Source organism: Ambystoma mexicanum, chromosome 3p (assembly GCF_040938575.1).
Source record: "Ambystoma mexicanum isolate Mex_15411 chromosome 3p, UKY_AmexF1_1, whole genome shotgun sequence".
In the NCBI taxonomy this organism is placed as follows: Eukaryota; Metazoa; Chordata; class Amphibia; order Caudata; family Ambystomatidae; genus Ambystoma; species Ambystoma mexicanum.
The window spans coordinates 678,428,570-678,448,187 of NC_090925.1; positions in this window are offsets into that span (position 1 = coordinate 678,428,570).

Below are 19,618 nucleotides of genomic sequence, written 5' to 3' on the forward strand. Positions count from 1 at the left end.
AATCTGCTGAGCCACCAATGATTCCACCTTATTAATTTTCCAGTTTTCCACACTACGCAGTGGCCAAATTCAAAACCAACTGGGAATTAAAATACAGGTTACATTCAGCCCATTGGTCCCGGTCTGGAAATCGAACCCTATTGAAATCATAAGAAGTTAGCAGACTCGGATTCAGAATTTCAGAGAAAATGTTCAATACATTTCCACAGTTCAAGCACACAGGTACATTTGGACCCCATAGGCTAGTCATCTGCAGTACTTTTAAACCATGAGATTGCTTACCATAATTGGCATTAATTCCACCAAATGACCCCTTGCCTCCCCATTTATTTTCATGTACATATTGTTTTGAAACCTTGCTTCCTTTTGCCCCCCTCAAAATACTGTAAGATTTATCAATCCCCCGGCCCTTGTAATTTCCTATCCTGGTTAAATTGAGCCTGCTTTCTGGGTGCACCATCAGTTTGTGGAGCGAGATTGGGTACAAAAAGGTTCTTTACAATTAATTTGTGGTTCAACCAATGCATCGAAGTACTACTAGTCACCCCTGTGTCCTGACAGAATCTCCTCCCAACGTTGAAGCCACCAAATCACGAGGCATATCTGGGAAGTATAGTCTCTTAAAAAGCAGGGGTTCACTCTGAGTAATTGTCACTGGGGCGACCAATCCTCGATCAGTTCCCAATGAATCGGCCATGAATTTATTTTTTGTATAGGCGGTGAAGCCACCCCCGTTTCCTCTTTTCTAATTAAAATCCCCTTACCACAGTCCATACCATCTGTTTGAAGGATTGCTTTGAATTCCCATTTCTGCTCTCGTCACTTGGAGACAAGTGCAACGTTTTTCCCCAATGGGATATTCTAAATTTGAGGTGAATTTAGTACCCCCTCCCCAACCACAGTTGCCATATCCCCAAAGTCAAAAGGGTCAATCACAAGCCATAAATAAGATTTCAAAAATGGATAAGTAGAGTTTGCTAATTACATTTGTCTTGATTAGCAAACCCATTTGATTGGCAATTTTGTTTTTAATGGCACCAGAAGATACTTGCATCCAAGATGTTAATGTTAAAGGATATTTGTACCGTGCACTATCACCACCGAAGTGGTCCCCTGGCAGTCTGGCGGCTCTGAAAAAGGGACAGGGGGGTGAGTTAGTGGGAATGAGCTGGAAGAGTGCAAGATGCAGTGATGTGCTGTTGGCAGCCTCAGCCCGGTGGGTCCGTTGGCTGGGCTTGGGGTGTTTTACGGTCGGTAGTCGTGTGCTGTTGTGCAACTCTATGTGTGGTTTGTTTTGTTGTTGCAGTGAAGTGAAGTTTGTGCGGTTTGCTGCGCTTAAGGCTTGTGGTTGTGTTTGTTTCTTGTTTGAGAGGTGTATGAAGAGGAGTGAAATTGTTAGTGGGTTGGTTATTGATTCATGCTTGCATGCTTGGTCCAGGCTTGGCAGGAGAGTAGTATATCAATCATTGAATTACTTTTCTATCTAAATGTGATGCAGGCTAGGTTGAGGATTCCATCTAAGTGCTGCATATGCTAATATGTACAATTCCATCTACATGTGGTGCACGCTAGGTTTAAGGATTCCCTCTGTGTGCACATGCTAACATTTACAATTTTGTCTAGATGCAACGCGGGCTAGGTTGAGGATTCCAACTAAGTGTGGCACATGCTAACATTCACAGTTCTATCTAGGTGTGACGCAGGCTAGGTTGAGGATTCCATCTAGATGTGGCTCATGGTAACGATTTACTCCTGTCTAAGGTGACATAGGCTGGTCTTGACCGTTCTCTATAGGTCAGTTAACATTGGCACTAGTTAACATACGTTTTGCAGACCTACCAATGAAATATAAAGCGCTCTATAAATGCCAAGTAGCATAATACTATGTATGTATGTTAGTGCGTAGTTCAGTGCAACATTTATAGTCCAGCCAAGATTGTATTTTGGTTGGTGGTCACTAAACTCTTTAGTAGGCATGTTGTAATTCTATGGCAGTCAACGTTATGGAGATGGAAGGTAGAGTGGCAAGGGCTTTCTGGAGTAGTGATTGCTCTAACCCCCCCCCACGCCACACTTAGTTTTGTTGGCTTCTCTGGCTTCCCCTGTGGACACTTTCTGGAGCCGCCTCTGTTGGAGCCTCCCTTGGCATGGGGCCCTTAGTCGCAGGAGCTGCACGGGCAGAGGGCTGCCCTGGAGTGGTCAGTGATGACCTTGGGCAGAACCAATTGGAAGGGACGTGGGAGGGCCAGAAGGTGGGTGGAGGGAAGGAGAACCAGGAAGGGGTGCACAGGACAAACCAGGCCCACGGGGCCTAAAGGCACTATTTTAACTATTTTGGGCAAAATGGGGGTGCACTAGCTCACCTGCACACTCCGATGGTAAAGGAGGCAGGCAGCTATACTATATATAAAATGAGCAACAATGCAGCAATTTTTGTATACTGCTGAAGTAAGAAATTAGTGAGATACGTCAGGCCTTGCAAATTCCTTCTATAAAATGGTGCATGTCACCACAAAGCCACTTTAGTTTGGCACACTGGTGTCACCCTAAGGCCAGCCATGCACAGTGTAACCTTTACTTTGTTTGCAATACATTTTTCCAACATCCCCTGCAAATGGTACTGGCTCTTCTTAAAATCTACGCGACTATGCGAGTGGGCGAAAATGCTTTGCTAGCCCTGAATGAGTGTCTGTAAAAAGGTTAGCTGCTTGAATGGACACAAATAAATAGATATGATAGAAAGGCTCTTTAAACAGTTTGACAAGCTCTCTCTACTGCATTTGCAAATATATAATTTAATCATAGAGCGAAGTGAGCTCTATATGCCAAGTACAGTGTGCTGTTTTGCATTAGGTCTGTATGTAGATGTACAGCCTGGCTGAAAATATGGTGTCCCTACATATTATCCCCACCAAAAATATCGCCGTACTTATGGTTGTTCGTCTCGCCATAGGCAATATTTTTGTGGGGGCAGCGGGGGTATCCCCCACACATTCAAAAATAATGCAGGGGTTGCGGGGGTGTCACCCGCAGGGTCAAGGGTCAATATCGCCAAAAAAAAGGCAATATTTTTGTATCGCCATATTTTTGCAGGGATATTAACACATGGAACGGAAAATATTGATCGCTAATTTAAGTAAATATCAAGTTAGCTTTGTGTATTCATTATGTAAACGACTAAGCAGAGTGGATGGCGTAGTAGGCAGAAAATTGGGCAAACTAGGTAGAATATTGTAGTTTGCGGATATCTCACTTTCAGGGTAGCGGGTATAAACCAACATGGTAAGAGAGAATGTCAGGGAGTATGGGATCAGTTCATGGTTTGAGCACCAGTTACAAGCTGTATGTAACCAGCAGGCCACAGGACTAGGTTTGCCATCAAAGCATTTGGCTGCGTGGTCATGTACGTTTTCAAAAGTGTCCACTTGTCAACAGGCTGTATCCTCACCAACAAAATGAAATCTAGTTGACACTGAGATTTAGATGCACTTCACTTTAAAGCATGGAGACAGTGCAGTGTTTTACAGTAGCAATACTGTAATTATGCATTACATGACCTATTATATTTTTAGAAAAGGAATTGAAAGCCTTTTAAAAATAAATAAACACATACTGGTCTTTGGCAGACGGGATACAGTTAGCTTAATAACATTATCATGATTATTTCTGGTGTGCAATTATTTGAAAAATAAAATGTGCGTAGCACTCCCACACAGGCCTTTTGGCACATGAGTGAAGGGGGTGATTACTGCTGTACTCTCTCTCCAGTAGCGACTTTGATCTTCCAGTGAACAGCGAAAAGAGGGTGGAAAGAGTTCTGAAGGCAAGAAAGGAATGCAGGGTGAGCTGTGCTTTCATTGAACACAGTAACTTAAGTAGGTAACTTTGCTACACAAGTGCCAATTTAATTAGCAAAGCTACAGATTTGCTTAGGTGTGTAGCTACGAGGAGAGGGAACTCTTTTTTTTTTTTTTTTTTTCTTTCTACGTGAACGCTTTGCTTTCAGTATCCAGATACCGCAGCACTGCGAGCTAGGCAAGGCTCTTGCTGGTGGAGGAGGATCCTGCTTCCTGGAGGAGGCAGGCTCAGTTGCAGCACGTGAGCAGTCATGTGACCTTAGCAGTTAATATATTACTGCTGGAGCCACCCTTGCGGCGTTAAGCCCGGTGGAGACAAGCCCGCTGGCTGTTGTGCGGCTGTTTGGCGAGTGATAGGCGCAGTGAGAAGCAAAAGGCTCAACATGGACTCTACATCGATCATGACAGTTGGCGACGCGGTAAGCATTCAGGTACCTAACACTCGTAGTCGCACAAAACTGCCCGGTGTCGGGGACTCTATGGGGGACAAAAGTGAGGTACCGAGTGGTGTACATGTTCAAGGCAGGCTATGTTCTCTGCCCCCAGCTGCGCCCATCCCCCCCCCCCACTGACGGCATGATCCACACAAATAAAGCCACTGCCTCCCCGATTCCCCCCCCCCCCTCACACACCCCTCCCTTTTCCACCCCCGGTAAACTCCTTACCCGTCCCGGACAAATTTCAGTTCTCACCTTTACGCAGCTCCTCTGTCAGTCACGACGGGTCGCAGTCTGCTGCATGCGACGGGGCTGGCAGAGTTGTGCTTGCGCATGGTGATGAAATCATGACAGCAGAGTCGGGCAAAGTATGTGGAGCCGAGCAAAGTATAGGGGAGCGACTGCAAACTGGAGAGTCGCTGCCTTGGAGGGGGGGGTGACGGCGGGAGTTAGCAAGGAACGAAGGCTTCTGTCTACCACAGGAAGAAGCCTCTTTCGCAACAAGGCAAAAAATGAATAACAAAATCAATAACAAAGCCAAAGCACCAAAAACATTTATACCAAACATTCTATACGAGAGCATTGAAGCAGAAGTATGTATGGACCGCATGGAAAAGCCCCCAAGCCACAAAAATAAAACTACCAGCAGCAAAACAAAATGGACAGAAATTGTGTGAGAAGGACAAATCAAATCTATTGTCAACCCAGAACAAAGAAACAATGTGTGTTCCAGGAAAGAGTCTCGCACAGTGTAATACCCAAAAATCATCTAATATCGTGGCAAACGAAAAAATAAACGCAAGAACAAATTTAATCAATGGGGCAGGTGGCCCTCTGAAACAAGTTCCCATGCGGAAACCCAAACCGCGTGCCTCGTCCCTCTCAGGAATAAAAACCATAAAATGGCACTTTAAAAAGAAAGACCTAATCTATCAGAAAGATCATACCTTGGGAACTAGGATCATGGACTCCAAACAGCAGCAAATTGAAATGGAAATGTCAGACCATGACCACCTTCTAGCATCGGGCCGATGTGAGCAAACAATGTCTCAGGACGAACAGCCAGAAATAGATAAAAGCGGCTCTACTAATATACTTAATGGCAAAATGGTTACAGAGACCGAAGGAATTAAAAATGTTCCCGCAAAAAATGCAGCTTCCAACCAACAGAAACAAGCTGATAAATTGGAGGAAGCCCAAAAGATATCTATAAATGAACCTATAAGCACCTCAACTCCGCAGACAGCTCGAACAAAAAGGCAATATGGATAGGTGGAAGTAAATAAACCTACTGCTTCTATGGACCCGGAAAAAAAATGAAAACAAAAGTGCCATGATTGCAGAAGAGGTAGTGAATAAAAAAATCACTTCAGAACTGCAAGACAATGTTTTTCTTCCATCTCAAATGTCCAATGAAGATGTACCCCAAGAAATAAGCAGTAGCATGCTTTCAGCCACACAGGCGGGTGATGAAGAACACATCGTGCCAAGCCCCAATAGTGTGGAAGCGAAAGAAAAGGATCTTGGAAGAGACCAAGTTCCGTCACAAAATCAATGGCCATTAATAGACATTTGTGCAAACATGCAAGCTGCTGTAGGTTCAATGATGAAGATAGCTCTTGCACCATATTTAAAGCTATATGAGGCACTACATGAAAACTGTAAGGATCAAGCACACGTATTGGCTCAAATCCAAACCAAATTAACTAAGGTGGAAAAACAGTTTGAGGTCGATAAAGAAAGAAAGGTACAAGAGAGTCAGAAAAAGGCATAATCAAGACCCTAAATGACCTAATTGAAGAGGCTCGGCAAGATAAGAGTTTTTTTGCACTGTTTCAGTGATACCATCAAGCTACTTAAATCAGAGAGCTAAAAAGACCACATCCAATCTGAGAACAAAAGTACCCTAACAGAAAAACTGGACACAACCCCAAGGCCGAGTGAGGAACAAAGAAGGGTAATTGTGACGGACTTTCAGACTAGAAAAACTGAAACGGCAAGCTCTTGTGTGATAGATCAATCGGATGGTTGAAAATTGCCAACAGGCAATCGAAGAACTGAAAGAAACTTGGAAGATGCCTTGAACAATGGCCAAATGGTACGGACCTTACAACAAAATGACGGCCAAAACCAGCATAATGGTACTTATCCATTATTCTCCATTGAAAATATAAAAGAATTAAAACGACCAGACAAGGTTGATAAACCAAAGGACGACTCAGAAAAACAACACAAAAGACAGAAAGAAGTCGTGGAAAAATTAGACCAAGTCTAAAAACTTGCCAAACCAAAAAAGATTGACATATGAAGGAACACAGCAGTTTATCAGAACTAAAGCCTTTAGGACAAGAGACACCGAATCCTATTCAACAAGTGCAAATAATGAAAAAAAGGATGATCTACCACAAACAAAAAACCAAGATCGAGAATATATCATAGATGTGGAACTAGAGAGTACTTTAGAAAGTTCCTTAAATTAGTCAAATAGGCAAGAATCACTACCACTCTTATCAGTATACGAGAATGAAAGCTCGCAAGAGTCAATAGAGGACATTGAAATTCCTGGAAACAAAGAAAACAAATCGCCGGAAAATCTAGAAGGCCCGGCTTTGACCTTTCAAACTCTGCATGAAAAAAGAATGCAAATTGAGAAGAAAAAGGATCTGGAAAAAAAGCAACAACATTTGCTTAACGCCATGATTGAACAATCTAGCAAAGGATGGGTAAGAAAGAGCACAAACACAAATAAGAGCTCAGGATTGAAAAGATCCTATGAACGCGGAGAGACAAAGGCTAGAAGGAGCGATAAGAACAAACTAGAGCCCTTCAATAACCCAACCCATTTATACAAACTAAGAATGGAGAGAGTCTTAAGAGCAAAGGATGGCTTGATCTTAAATAGATCAAATTTAATGAAACCCCTGCATAATGTCCCACAATTGAGTTATTGACCCGAAAGATATAAAAATTGTAGAATTCCTGAATGAAGAACATATGGACAGAATAAGCATACACTTAAAATCAAAGGCGGTCATGAACTCGGCAAGCAACAGACGACCTCCGAGTACTGGGTTTTGATGTCAAAATAGAAAATCAACAATAGAGTGAAAAAGAACATACCAAAGAAAAAAAGCTCCGTAGAGCCAAAACAGGCCCACAGGTTCCAAAGTGAAGATGAAGTGGACTATAGACCTATACGGTTGTCTCCAACAGTACTACGGGGCCCAAATGCTCTTCGGATGAAAATCAAAGGAAATGAGAAATTGAATCTGGCCTCCAAACCGAATATTGAGCATGCCATTGAAACAAAAATTGATACAGAAAGCTCATGGGGATGGCTAGCAGAAACACTGGATACAAAAAGAAAAGAAACAAAAAAATAGATAGATGGCTAGGATCTCCGAAGAAAAACAAAATTCGCCTCCTGGAACACAAGAGGTTTTCATCATTTGGTTTAAAAAATAAACAACGACATTTTGACCGCATATTCAAGAGTGTTGGCTACAAGAAAAAACATATTTACATGGTGCGACCTGTTACCTGAACAAAGCTCTCAAAGGAAAAAAAGGTAGACCTTCTGCAGGCCTTTTAACCATTATAAAGAATACGTACGGTGGAAAAGTAATCTGTACGATTCAACCATCCTCTCAGATACAAATAAAAATTCTGCAACAAGAAGCAGAAGGAAATGGCAATCCAAACGAAAGAGGGAAAACAAATACTCTAATTATCTTTAACCTGTATTGGAATGTTAAGGCCAAAAATGGACAAACTTTTCTGGACACACTTACCAACTAGCTAGATCAACTGAGATCAGATTACGATAATCCGGAATTAATTCTGTGTGGTGACCTTAACATCACCTGTGATAAAAATAAGAATAACCAGGCAAATATGACGAGTCATAATCGACAAACAATCGAGAGCGAGAAAATGGAAATGGAGAACCGTGACCTTTTACAAGTGAATGGTAATGTTCAAGGAGATTTAGTAGGACAATCCACATGGGCATTGTACAATTCAATTGCAACTCTGGACTACTTCTTTGTAGATCGAGAAACTTTTGGCACAATAATGTCTCTAAATATTCTACCAACAAAAAGTAGTGATCATAAAATTCTAATACTCACTTGCTCAGAGACAAATATCGCTAATGAAAATGACAAGGAACAAAGGAATATTTGGCCAACTGAAGTTGATATAAATGAGGGTCGAAACAGACTGAGAATAACGACTAAAGTGATTTCTTTACTAATCAAATCGATAAATGGGAATCTACAACAGGAAAAGATGTTGTATGAAACTTGTCTTACAATTTTCAGAGTGGCCACCGCAACTAAAAGAAGGAACACAAAAAACAGGGTGCACCATTTTAATGCTGAAATAGCGGTTAAAAAACAACAGTTAGCACGAGACGTAAGAGCCCTGAAAAAACAGAATATTGCTTGTGATGATATGGCAATAAAGAGTAAGGCACTGAAAAAAGGGCATCGAAATTGGGTCAAATCCCACAGGGCGATACTGTTTCAAAAGGACTCTGAACAGATGCTTATGGCAACACGAAACAAAAACGCAAAATACCTATGGTCTTTGCTAAATCAAAAAGGAAATCAACAAGGTGAAGAACAACTGAATCCTATATATGAAAGCAAATGGGAACAATATTTCGAAGCAAAATACAATTGTGAGTTTACAAAAGAGTTATTCCCTCAAGTAACCGACAAGGAAAATGGCTGGGACATCAAATTTACGCAAAGCGAAATCCTAGCATTGATCACAAAAGCGAGCAAATCCAGAGCCCCAGGGCCAGATGGCCTGACAAATGAAATACTAAAGCAAGCTAGCCTAGAAGAGTATGATGGACTACCACCTCTTCTAAATCTTCCACTTGGTCAGGGGCTGTCCCTTCTCTCTTGATTGATATTGCTTTTTCGTATAATCCTCAATGTTTCAAACGAGCATGCATTAGTTATAATGTGGAAGTCCACAAACGAGCAAAAAAAACTCTTCTTCAAATAAGCACACTGTGCTAAAATAAGAGGCACTGTTGCATTTGTGGGTGGCTCCCTTTTCACCAAGACAGAGTTTTGTATCCAACTAGAGCTTTATGTGAGCTTTACAAATAAACATGAAAGGGCTTCTTATTCAAATGTTCTGCTGATAACGAGTGTTGAGTATCTGCTAGACCCCAGTTAGAGCCACTGTCGAATTTTGTGTGGGGGAGGTGGCCAATAACCCGTCTTTTGGGCATCCTATGTAACCCGTATAAGCGCTGTGCCTCCACAGAGGCTGTCCATGACTTGTCACAGTTCTGAATGGCACGCTCAAATCCTGGAGTTTTCCAGCAATTCTTTGGAGGAGGACAATCCTGCATAATAGACCTGTATAATCTTGGGGTGATCAGACATGCATTAGATACGGGTTTGTGCAGATGTGGTTAAGGTGTATTCATTTGCATTGGCAACTTCTCCTCTGCGTGTATGCCTCTCATATAACTCCTGACATAGAGAATGCCCGGGTCTGCAGCGTGCATGTATTGATCATCTAAATGAAACCCTTTCCATGAATATTCACTTCAAACAAGTAATGCATGCTTTGGACTGGCAGATGGTCAGGATAATTCTGCATTCAAGAGAATAAGGCTGTTGTTGGGCAATTCTATCTTGCCTTCCAAACTATACATGCAGCAGGAATAAACATTAAATTGCAAGCTGCTAGCCAGGCATAGAATGTCACTCATCCCCTCAAATCTCCACAAGCAACCACAACAATTCTTACTCACTGTAGAGTCCATTTTAACTCTCCACTGGTTAGTGGCAAGTGCAAATGTTGAGGCCTGTCTGCAATGGCTAACCCTTGAAAGCATTGTCATTAATTTATAAAATGTGTATTTGAACATCTATTCATAAGTGTTCTTACTAGAGGTTGCCTCCACGAGATTAGCGCTGAATGAAAAGGGGGGGGGGGTAAGCTGATAAATTCTACGTAATAGAAATTCTGGATGTGATGGCTATTGTGCAACCTCTCAATGCGCGAGATGCCTGGAGGGAGGGGCACAAGTAAATTAGGAGACTGGGGACCTCAGTACACAGCTAGTAATGCAATGGGCAAAGAAGAACCAGTGCGAAATAACTAGCAAATAAACACCTTCACAATGGAAGGCGTTAAAGGGAGACTTAATGCACACACAAGAATGACTGCAAGGCAAGATTACTGACATCCGAGATATCACTCAGAACTTAGTGTTAGTAAAAATAAATTGGAAGAATACATTGCATGCTAAATGCAAATAGCAAATACCGCGGCAGATTAACATGCATAAATGATATACAGAATGTCAGAGTAATGGCATACTCTGACATGGGCAGTATGATATGAAAGTAGTATTTACACAGTTCAGTGTGGAAATCTTTAAATCTGCTAAAATATCAGACGGGCAAAACATACAATATGTATCAGACAGGTACATACAGTTCAAAATAAGCAGGGGGTAGTCTATAATGAGATCACTGACCCTATTAACTGAAATAGGTGTCTGTTAACGGCTTTATATATTTCAGAAAAGGAAAACGTTGAAACGAGGGGCCTGTTTTTACCAGTTAATTTTTTTTATTTTTTTTATAGACCTAAAGAGATTATTTGAACAGCTCTTAAGGGGGAAATAATGGCCCGGTCAGGGGCTAAGGTACTTCTGCAAATTCGGCCAGTGTGGTGTAGACTGGAGCAGAGCTCGACCACAGATCCGTCTGGCGAAGGAACTTAGTGGCCCCCCCCATCGGGAGAGCCATTATTTCTCCTCTGCTTCTCGGACAGTGCAGCTGGCCGGAGCGGCTAAGACATCTGTTGTGACCTTCCTTCTTAGGGAGGAGGTGAGGGGGACTTTGGTTCATAGGACAGGCAGCAGTAACTTGTGGTGTTGCAGATGTTCTTTCTCTCCCCACTCTTTGGTGCTGTACGCATTGGAGCTTGAGCAGTCCGAGATGGGCTTTGTCTAAGCATCACCTGAGTCACCTCAACAGCAGTCACATCTGGGTATAGGGTAGGACTCTGGGGCAAAACGCCCAACAGCAATGCCTTAAGGCACGGCCTAGTTCAGAGCACAACTGAATGCAGGAACATGCTCTGCAGTAAAGGGTCAGGAAAGAACAGTGCAATGCATCAACAGGCTCCTTTGGAAGGGGCAGGCTAGTCATGCCAAACCATGACGGGGCTTAGGTTTGAAAAGGTTTGGAATTGTACCGAGGAAAAGTGCAGGGGTGTTTCCGAAACACGTGTTATCGGAAAGGGCAATGTATTAAATAATACACTTGTTTCACCAGAACCTAGTGTGGCACAGTTTCAAATAGTGTGTAGCATTTCTGTCTGTTTTTTTGAGGGGTCGGGGTTTGGTGCCCCTTTTTTGCCCCACACCCACTGTGACCCATACAAATTGTACAGAGCAGCTGGGCGCATGGGACTGTAAATTGGTTAAAAAAAAAAAATGAAATCTGTGTTACCATTTGCTTAAGTAATTGCCTGCTTTAATGGTTTGTGTTGTTTTTCTAGGGTACTGCCATTACTCACAGTAACACCTGCATTTCTCTTCTCTGTCTAGGTTGCTTAGCCACAGCAGGGGCCCTGACCTACGGACTCATAGCCTTCCGTCAAGGGAAGACACGCCAGTCACAACTATCGATGCGGGCCCGCATCCTGGCCCAGGGATTCACAGTGGCTGCCATCATGGTGGGTGTGGTCACTGCAGCCATGAAGCCTCGTTCGTGAAGCTTCCTTTGCTGCGAGTCGTGCAACAACACTCCATGGAAGGACTGCGTTGGGCACATCACTGCTGAAGGACAGTTTGTCCTACTTTTGCCTATTGTTTTTATTTCTGCCCGACAAGCTTTCTGTGGACATTAAAACAAGTAGGAATAATCTTAGTTGTGCAATATTATTTTGTGCAGACAATTCACAAAAGGCACTTGTCCTATTAAAAAAAAGGGTCTAAGGTGTTTTTTATTTTCCAAGGGACGTGCACTTTATTAAAGATTGAATCTGGTTTCCTTTTAGATAGTTCACAATGGTTTGTGAATTTATGTCTGGTGAAATGGCTATCGAGACTGATCTTTCAGAGCTGCACTGAAACCATTTCCCCAGTGGGAGTTAGGTGACAGGTCTGGTCGTAAACCGAGACATATACATGACAATAGATGTGCTAAATGTATTTTCTCACAGTTCATTGTTGTCGAATTCAAGTTGTGTGCAAAAAGGACCCGTTGTGTCGGGCATGTATGACATCTGGCTATATCTTGGGTGGTACTTTACTTTTGTCACCCTCTCGCTGCCTTTGCGCCCCCCCCAAACGTTGCAGTAGCAGGGAATTTTATGTTTACATTTGTTTATTGACATTTATGAAAAATCACATTAGCAACAATGTATATTGCGTCTACCATATTGAACAACCAAACATTTTAATAACAGAACATGTCCATGCACGCCAACTGGGCTGTATCAACAGCACCATCTTGATCAGGTCACGGGTACAGAATCAATAACGCCTGTATTTTTTGGTGGCTCTAGTTCAAGGAAAAGAGAGTTGCAACATTCTAATAACACCGAGGACAGTGTCAGGGCAAAGGTCGCGCCTCGAGCTTCTGAACTCGGGATACCCTGGATAGTAACGGGGCATTCATGGTGGGATGTCATCAGAAGGGTGCAACATATCCCAAACGAATTGTTTTCATAGGTCGTAGGTACTGCCTGAGGTTGCTTCTAGGCACTGCACTGCACTGACCTGGCCGACATTCTCATCTCAGCCCATGACTCAAAATCCCTTGGCCAATGTGCATATTGTGGTCTCCTGGCCGACTTCCAAGCCATGGCAATGCATCGTTTAACCAGAACACATTCCAGTTCCATGAACTGAAAGTTGTTTACTGTTCCTCAGGTATGCGCCCAGCAGACACTGGTGGCAAGGAGTACCTTGTGACCCCAGCCCTCCTGCATGCTTGCTCATCCCACGACCAGAGATCTCGCACCTTAACACCGTGCCAAAACATGTGCACCAGGTCGGCTCCATCTCCCTGACACCAGGGGCACATTTGCTGTGTACGTTTATCGAATTTGGCCACTTCATTGGGAGTCATATAGGTACAGTACAGTACATTCAACTGTATCAGTTGGAAGCAGGTATTCCTGGACACTTCCTTAGGAAATCTGAGAATACGTTCCCACTCTGGCTTCCCAAGTTCCAATAATCCCAAGTCTGATTCCCAGCTTGCTTTTAGCGTGGGACTCCGGGGGGTTAGGTCTATCCGTGAGAGTACCGTATAATCGGGACACCGGCTGCCAAACGTCCTCTAGGGAGAACATCAAAGCCATCAGTGCCGTTGCATCTGGTTCCTCTGGCCAGTCAACCCATTTACACTTAGCTGCCCCCATCATTTTCTATAATGTAGGAACTGTTTGCTAGGGAGTCCAGTTTGCTCAGTGATGAAGTCCAACTCTCTGAACTTGCCATCATTGAACGTATCACCCCAGGTAGAGATTCCCCCCCTCCCCCGGCAGTCCTCCCAACGTCTTGCCACCGAAAGCTCCTTCCTCTCTATTCCTACATGCAACTGCTACGATCAGGAGGTCAGCTGAGTATGGGCAGTCCAGTTTCAACACTTTCAATGCTCCATGCCATACCTTCCTGCCTACGCTGATTAGTAGCGGCATAGAGCCGATGCAGCTCGCTGGGAGCCACAATGCTTCTCTGAGGTGGGCCGGGGCCACTGTTGCTGCAGTAATCGCGACTCGGATGTGGCCTCATCTGACAGCCACTTTGCTACAAAACTGAGTTGTGCCGCCAAGTAGTAACCCTCCGAGTTCGGGAGCTGCACCCCACCCTCCCTATAGGGTAAACATAAGAGTTGCCAGAGCAATCCTGTGCTGAGCTGAGCCCCAAAGGAAACCCTGCACCAGAGAATACAGTAAACGTAAGAAAGAGGCATTGATAACAGTGAACATTAGTAAAGCAGTACAAGAATCTAGGCAAAGCAATCACCTTTACAATTGCCACCCTGCCCATTGGTGAAAGTGGGAGCCTGGACCAAAAGGACATTGCCCTCCTCAACCCCAGTAATACACTAGCCATGTTACGTGCATGCATGTCGTCTGGTGTGTGCATAATGTGTACTCCTAGATAGCGAAAAAGCCCCCACCTCCCAGGGGAGCCCCATGTCCAGCAAAACCCCAGTATTTACCCTGTGGAGACCCGTCAGTGGGAAAATGTATGACGTTTCCCTGTTGAAGGATATCTCGGAGAATTTTGCAGAGTTGTCCAGCACTTCCATAATTATTTGGTTATGTTGTGGGTCCTTTATGTACAGCAGATCATCCGCATGCAGCTAAATTAAGTGGCTGGTGCCGTCAACACGAATACCCGTCTCCAAAAACTCCTGACGTGGGTAAACTGCAAGCGGCTCCAGTGCCAGTATGTACAGTATCGGTGAAAGTGGGCATCCCTGCCGCGTTCCCCCTTTGAATGCCCCATACCTCTGATGCCTGCCTCCCAGATTTCACTCTATCAATTGGTGACTCATAAAATGTTCCCCCATCCCAAAAACTGTTCCCCCAAACTCCTGCAGCGCTACAAAGAGCCATTCCCAATAAAGGGAGTCAAAAGCTTTGATTGCATCTAAGGGGATCATTGCATATTGTTAAGGGCTCTCATTGGTCTGGACAATAATGTGCTGCAACTGGCGCAAATTTAGGGTAGTGCTTCGGCCAGGTATAAAACCTGTCTGATCAACATGTACCAGGCTCGCAATCACTCTACGGAGCTGCCTCACCAAGATTGTTGTCAAAATCTTCATATCATAATTTAGCATAGCGAGGGGCCGATAGATTCATTTATCTGTAGGTTTTCCAGGCTTGCTGTATGTCTTATAGAATTCAGGCGGTAGCCCATCACACCCAGGAGTCTTATCTGTGGCAAGCAAGGCAATCACATCACGCACTGCCACATACGTGATGGGCTGATCTAGTGCGGCCTGTTATGTGCTCTCTAATTTGGCAAGGGTTATTTCTGTGAAAGTGTCCCCAGGTCTTTTAGGGGGACCTGCACCTCATGGCTATACAGCCGAGAGTAGAACCTAGCAAAAATGTTATTCCTAGCTGCAGCCTACATATGCACTCCTCCTCATCCAGAAGCACAGTGGTCAGGTGTCTGGGATGTTCCCGCCTGCAAAGCCAAGATAAGAGCCTCCCGGGTCTATCTTCCTCTGCATGTGCACTGGTAGCCTTTGTGACCTAATCTAACTTGGACAACCTTTCCCATGCCTCAAGGCAGAGGCTCAGATTTTGTGCTAGGGTCCTTTCCCTGGATTGTAGTTCCCAACTTTGGGCTTTCAGCGTCTGTATCTCTTTCTATAGTTTCTAGTTCAGCCCTAAGCATTCTCCTAAAGCCCCCTACGCCAGCGCATCACCTCTCGCCACTACCTTCAGGGTTTCCCATATAGTACTCCGCTCCCGCACACTACCCACGTTATGCTCCAGAAGCTCAGTTAATGTCCCCTGAAATTTGTCCCTGAAATGCAGGTCAGTCTGTGCATCTGTTGGCATACACCACATTGGTATGGGGGGCGGGGGGGGTTGCAGGCTTCCCGGGTTCCAAGTAACCACCAAAGGTGAGTGGTCTGATATTGTTCTCTCCAAGGATTCAGCCCGCTCATTTCGGTCATCTGAGTCTGACCCACAAAATATAATCAATCCTAGTGAACAAGGAATGTGTTGATGAATAGAAGGAAAAGCCTCTACCATCACGATTCAACTCTCCACACATCCGCCAAGTCCAGGTTGGCTAGTGCCCCATTAAGCGCAGTAGATACAAGAGCTAACCCTCTCCGGGAGCCGTGAATCTGTGAAGCATGGGATCCCTGGTGCAATTAAAATCTCCTCCCCAGAAAATTATTACACCCCAGATCTCCCCCCCCCCCCCCCTCATATGGTGTGCCACCCTGGGACTAAGTGTATGGAATTCCATGGTTCAGGAAGTAAAAATTAACTATACACACCTCAGTGTTATCAATGTAACCCTGTAGGATGAGGTACCTTTCCCCCTCCTCATCAGCCTCCATTTCCAGTAATCGGAATGGCAAGGTGTTGATTATCGAAGTAAGCACCCCCTAGCATACTTAGAATATGAGGCCCCATACCATGTCCCTCTCCCCCCCCCCCCCCATCGCTCACAGGCCTTTCCTAGCTCCTTAGCCGTTAAGTGGGTCTCCTGAAGCAGATCTTTTTGTGCGCTAGGAAAGATTTCACCCTATTCCTGTGCAGGTACGTGCCCAGCCTGCACACATTCCAGGTTAGTATTTTAATAGGGGTCATAGCTTCAGTATCCGCCCACCGGACCATTCCCAGATGCACCACAATTCCCCCCTCCCCCAACCTCAGTTCCAGCAGACTCTGGGAGCGGGTCCGGAGTCGCGGCAACCCGAGCCCACCTACCGCCTGAACCTTGAAAGCAACCACACAATCATTAGTGCATAGAGAACATAAAACCAGAAACAGCACAACAAATCAAACAACATACATTTGCCCAGCAGCTGCATATTGCAAACGGTGCTCAGGCGCACCCATGCCACCTAGCCCTATCCAGGCCATGGCAAGCCGAGTAGGGTGTTGGCAACATGCCTACACCAGCCTATGCATGGGACCGGCCAAATGTTCCAGTGGAAACAAGTAGTTCTGGCGGAGATAGGCCAAGTATCACTTCTGCAATACAGTGAAAGCCTTCAGTCCGGGACTCAAGTGAATTTTTCCATCAGTGATGCAAAGCCGCCTCAGCACTAATACCAACTGCATTATGTAACTGGATCCTCACCACTAGCCAGATTATGGCCACATATGGGCTGCCGCAGGGATCTCAAGGAAGTGCGTCCTGCCCTCATGGATGATTTTGAGCCTAACTGGATACATAAGCATGTATTTTATATTTAAGTGCCTGAGTCTCGCTTTGATTGGTATAAGAGTTCCTGGCCCTCTTGACCATCTGCATGTTTGTTTATTGATTTATAAAGCACACATAACCCGAGGGTATCTGGGCGCATTTGCAGGTGGCTGCATATTTACATCGTCTTAGTTACATGAATAAATATGAAATGTACAGAGGATGATAGTCAAGTACACGTTAACATTAGTTTGGTTACATACAGTCGGTCTTCTCCGACTCTTCCTGCGCTGACCTGAGCATCATCCAATGTGGCGTCCCACAGGGATCATACATCGCCCCAACCCTCTTCACGAGGCCGCTGTTCAAGATCCTTGACGCCCTGGGCATCTCCTACACGAACTATGCTGATGACACTCAGGTGCTTATCCCCCTCTCCTCGGACTACCTGTCTGACCTGAACACGCTCAACTCCATTTACACCACAATCCAATCTTGGATGGCAGAAAACTGGTTATGCCTCAACAGCGAGAAAACCGAGCTTCTGCTGATTGGCTCCCCGTCCACCCTGGGCAAGCTGGACAAGCAATACAACTCCTTCACTATAGATAACATTCCAATCCCTGTCTCCCAAACAGTCAAGACCTTGGGTGTCTACCTGACCCGAACTTGAACATGAACAGGCAGGTCAATGCCATTGCATCCTCCTCAGCCTACTACTCCAAACTGCTCAACGCAATCAGACCGTATCTCTCCCAACAGAATTGCCTAACTATCGCCAGGGCAATCTTTGGCTCAAGAGTGGACTATTGCAACGCCGTTCTAATAGGGACGTCAGGAAAAAACCTTGCTAAACTCCAACTAGTCCAAAACAATGCCCTAAGGGCCGCCACTGGACTATCACGCAGGGACCACATCTCTGACCTCAGGCATCAGGTCCACTGGCTACCAGTCAAGGAAAGAATCTTGTTAAAAACCCTTGCCCTCACGCACAAATGTCTTCGCGATCAGACCCCTAAATATCTCGTCCAGAGATTTTCTAAACCCTGTGCTTCCAGGCCCTCCAGAGTCGCCAACTCCAATTTATTAACTGTGCCAAAATGTCAGAATGTACCAAAGTATTAACTGAAAAGGATACAATACTCAAAAGGATACAGGAGGTAGGGTCTTCCGGATCCCTGTTCACACGATTTGATAGTCGTGAAGTCAATTGAAGACCTTCCAAATGATACAACCCTCTGGCCGATAAAACAGGCAGAGCGATGGATCACTGGAAAGGGCGTGGGTAAGGTATAGAAAGCCAGCCTAGGACAAATTAAAGTATCATGAATAACTGCTCCAACCTGAGTATGATGAATTAGATAATGACAGGAATGTTCACACTGACCTTTAGATTTGGGTAGAATAATCCAGAAGTCTCTTGATGGACTTGAATGAAGAACAAACGACAAGGAAGGGAAAATTAGTAAGGGAGACTTATCCCGAACGGAACGAGGCTCACGCTAGATACGGGTTGAAATCACCACAGGATAGCGTCCAAAGTTCAGTTCAATGTCACCTTCCAATAATCCTTGAAAGGCTTCCTTCCCACTATAGGGATCAATCCTTCTGTTAATTCCACAGATGCAGGAGTTAGAAGTACACGCGGTTATAAACAGCCGCGAAGAAAATAACGTTTGAAGACAACGTGCTTGTGGATTTTACACGCGGGCAGGATTCGCGCAGTCCGGGCCAGCCGCGTATGAAGACAGAGTGTACGTGTGGATGTACACGCGGGCAGGATTCCCGCAGTCCGGATCAGCCACGCTTGAAGACAGAGAACGCGTGTGAATTATCACGCGAAGGAATAGCTCCAGGAATCAGCGTGTGGCGGAACACACGCTATTGAAGGCCCAAAAGTAGCTGTAGAAATATGCCAGGATGCAGATCAGAGGTTCAGCTACACAACGCCAATAGATTCGATCAGAAGCAGCGAGTGAAGTTTCTATGCTGCTTAAATACGTAATACCGTAGTTCACGTGACGAAGCAAAAGTCACGTGAAGTTAGCGACGTGAAAAGTGCAAACGTCGTTTTCCCGGTAACGTATCGAATAACCTCCATTTGGTGTAGAACGGTCTAGCTGTTCTACGAGCGTAGCGTCCAGCATGCATGACAGTGCCATCCCCCAAAGGGACAACCTCTCCCCTTCTTGTGTGAAAGCGCTTCAATAAAGCAGGAGCATGAATATTAGAAAGAGGTTCCCAGGACCTATCTTCGGGACCATAGCCCTTCCAATCCACCAGATAATATGGCCTACCAGAACGTAGTTTCATATCCAGTATGTCTTGTACCTCGTATTCATCAGAACCCCGCACGGAAATAGCAACAGGCCGTACAGGCAGTCTAGTAGCTTCAGAGAATGGCTTAATGA